Below are 4,244 nucleotides of genomic sequence, written 5' to 3' on the forward strand. Positions count from 1 at the left end.
AAATTTCCGGGAGGGGTGGCCGGCGATGACGTCCATAACAAACAGCGCGTCGGTCCTCCATCAACGAGTCACACGGACACAAATGTGCAAAAAGTGCGTGATGTGTTGAACAGTGATCGTCGTCTGAGCATTCGGGCTATCACAGATGAGGTCGGATATTGATAAGATGACGGTTCAAAACATTATTAAGAACGATCTGGGCATGAGGAAGATCTGCGCGATCTTTGTCGCGTTGTTTGTCATGGACTCAACATTTACTGTATGAGATTCAGTTTGCACTCAGAAAATCCCACTTTGTTTTCGGTTTTGATGAGAAATATTTATGTATTCAAATCAACAATATTCTGATATATGGACTCATTTCTGATACAACTTTTAGGTCTTTCTTATACTGTTGTTAAAAGAAATTCCCCCCCCCCACCCCCCCCCCCCCCCACCCCCCCCCCCCCCCACCCCCCCCCCCCCCCACCCCCCCCCCCCCCCACCCCCCCCCCCCCCCACCCCCCCCCAACCTAGGACGGAACCCATTAGCTGATGTATGTAGGACGTACGTTTCAAAGATACTAAAAGGTTCGTCAATCATCTAACCTTGTCTCTCTTGTTACAAGATCTCAAAAGGTTTACTTTTGTCATAAAACCGAATCCACTGAAAAACGATAGTCCAATTAACCCTTTATCTCCCAGCTGTGTTTTTAGTCCCCTCTCCCTAACAATGGCCTTTTCTAAATTTTCAGGTGGGAAAAGAAAAATCTGGTAGCTTGCCCATCTGAACTATTGGGGGGGGGGGGGGGGGGGGGGGGGCTAACTATAAAACTATTTTTTTTTTTTCTGCTGACGCCATTGCGCTGTAAGCCAATCAATCAAGGAACGTAGAATGGATCTTCATTTTTTGCACACATTGTTCCAATGTAGGGACCCAAAAATCAGAATCATTGGGCAAAATAGGAGTGTCCCGATTACATAGAAATTTTTGTTCTACTATATTAACACAAGGGCTGTCCTTTGAAACAAACTTCATCAGAGCTAGGGCAACCTATTATGTTCCGATTCTGTCCAGTTGCAACGTCTGTCCAACTGTAAATTATTAATATGATTTTGGTTTGACTAACATGCAACGATAAGTGTTTTGAAAATTCGCTAGAAGGCGATATTTCTTCGAGATCCATCGAGAAGCTGTTACATTTCATCCCAAACATTACACATTGCTAGCATTTAATTGTTGTGCAAGTGTTCATTGCACACCACTAAGTTTATAAAACAATACATGTTACGACCCTGTAGTACGCATTCCCAGGACACTGTCGAGCTTAGGGAAAGGGAAAGACATTCTTTCTGGGAGATCTATGCTTAATGCTAACAGTTCATCTTTTTTTTCACTTTGGCCGTGTCTCCTTCATTTGTTTCATTGCAGATCTAGCCTTTTCAGACTTTACGCAAATGGGATTTCCATGCTGGAACTTTTTAAGGTAGCTTTTTTTCCTGGGGGTCAGTTTCTACATCTGCTGTTATTTTAATATTTATCACACACCTTACATTGTATCATTCCCTGGTGCACCGTGAAATGTGGAAGGTTTAAATTTGGTATGTTAAAAAAAATTGTATATCTGTAGATGTGTTCTTTTTTCGGGTTTAAAACACCAAGTGATTGGTACACTTTACTTTCTCTGTAACAATTGGTACATTTTTCTTAATGTTTGAGCTCGTGGGCCCCTTGAGGGTACTTTCTATTGGGATTGGTCTCTCTTTCTCGAGTGTAATGACCTCCTGAGAAAGCTGGCATAAATTGTTTATGTGAATCAACTATATCTTGTATTTTGTTTTTCGGGAGTCTTCTTTTGCTTGGGAAACAATGTGTTTCCCCCCGAATGGTCTTCGCCTGGGGATTTTACCATTGTTAAAATTTTAGTTTAATAAACCTGGGTAAACTTCCTGGCCATTTGAGGTACAAAATGTATCTAAAAAGTATGGTCTTGCAAACATTGACTGTTTTTTCCTGCAACACTGTAGGAAATATTTATTAGAGGCCTGTCTTTCGGTCTTGCTACCATCTTTGGGCTTTCTTACAGCTACTGGTGCTTGATGGATTAGGCCACCTAGATAAGCATTTTGCTTAGTAAAGTCAGCCATGCCATAAAATTCTTGAATAAAGTGTGCCTCTGCTCATAGGTTATAGATTCAAAGCACTTAAGGCGACATTTACAATCTTTATTCTCAAAGCTCTTACCTTCTATCTCAGCACCTTTATAATTTTTGTAAGATTCATCAGAATTCCTAAGGCGTTTTTGCAGTAGAACGATTAGATTCATCAGGCCGTCGAAGTCTCTTGCGAGGTTTATGAGGCCCCAGAATCCTCATTTTCAATGAGCACCTCGGCAAAGTATGTGGATTTTCCACAGGTAGTGGAGCATCAGCCATGTGAGATCTGCCTAACTGGTCATTGGAAGCTACATTTTCATTTGGTGTCCGTGAAGAATCATCAGTACTCAGGAGATCTTCAGTAAACTGGTTTTCTGAAACAAATAAAAAATTATATAGACCTATAGGCCTGTAGGCTACACATTTTTGTTTGTAAGATAAGCCTAGTAAACAAAGTGTGAGAAAATACCCGGAAGCGATACTACAATTTGGGAAATTCCAATTTTATCTGAACAACACAGGACTTATCTATATCTAGTTCATTTTTGTTCATTATTGTCAGAAACACACAACTTATATCAAGGAGTAGTGTTAAGAGCCTACCTGATAGTTTAGGAAACATCTCCATTGGCATTTTGCATTCCTGAGGGCCCAGGCAAGTTTTCCTCAGAATCAGCATAGTGGGTGGCATCAAACAAACTGATGAGTTTTTAAGGGCCTTTGCAGAACAACTTGGTACACTTTTTTCTGACGGCTTTTTCCGATGATACAATCGAATAGGTCTGTTGTAGCTATGGTCATCATGTTCATCTGAAAACATCAACAATATTAGACAAGGCCTAGGCCAAGGTCTAAAACATTCATTTTCACATGTTATTTTTACACAGTATTTTTTTGGGTTCAACAATAACCCATATTGTATAGATTTCTCACTGTTTAAAGGTCACAAGGGTTTGGATAGTTGTTTAAAATAGTTCAATACAATAATTGAACAATTATTATATCTTAAGTATGTTCATAATCTGAAACATAACCTACAAAATTAATCACAGCAACACTTAATTATAAATTAATATACCCTTACCTGAAGAATAAGAGCAGCTATCACTGAAGTTTGGTTGATATTCTTTATCCTTATCACTATCATATTCTTCTTCACTTGTATCTTCCATTCCCAGAATATCTTTCAAACTTTTATCAAGATAGAAAGACAATTAAAGCTAATGGGATTTGCCATATAACCGCCCAAAAGTTACAGTCAGAGTGGGATAAGTCTGAGTTATACCACTTTGTTTCTAACTAAAACTAGGTTTTGTAAGTGTAAACAAATAGTGCTGCTGTCTGTAGGAGAAATCATGAACGAGAATTTATCCCACTCTTACACTAAACAGAAAACATGTTTTGGGGTTGAAAACAGCTGTTAAGTGAAATTTAGAAAAAATGGAGTTATACCACTTTGACTCTCACCACCTCATATGTCTCATTATCACGTCACAGACTCGTGCATTATGACTCCGACATTGAATTATATTTCATCTGTTCATCTGTTTTATGAATTATGAATTTTATGAATTTCTGTAGGTATACCAGGAAGCCAGCCAGCCACGATCTTGTGTTTCAAGTCTTGTTCTGAAATTATATTTGTATTGATAAAAGACATTTCTTAATAGAAGCTCTGCGTTTGCATCTAGGAGATTCAATCAACGTCCACTTATGCTTCATATACCAGCACCTTCTGTAGCTTTTTCGGAGACTGTTTAGTCTGGAGCACTTTTTTCCACGGGGGGAACATTCCTTTGGATTTTGCATCAGGACTTTATTCGAACCGATCATTTGTAGCAAAAGTATAAATCCATTTTGTGGCTCTAAACGTATACAGTTTTCAAACTAAGTGTCACATGTATACACTCTGGTATTTTTGTTACGACATAAAGTACCAGTGATATGAATATTATTAATCATTTCTTCTTATACTCTCATTTATTTGTTTTAAACTGAAGGAAATATGTATAAAACTGATTTAAGAATGATTAGGAGTTTCCAAAAAATGTAAGGTAAAGTAACTGTGTTGATGGCAATCCTGCATAAAACGAATTTACTCTATGATT

The sequence above is a fragment of the Homalodisca vitripennis genome, chromosome 2, assembly GCF_021130785.1.
Source record: "Homalodisca vitripennis isolate AUS2020 chromosome 2, UT_GWSS_2.1, whole genome shotgun sequence".
Taxonomy (NCBI): Eukaryota; Metazoa; Arthropoda; class Insecta; order Hemiptera; family Cicadellidae; genus Homalodisca; species Homalodisca vitripennis.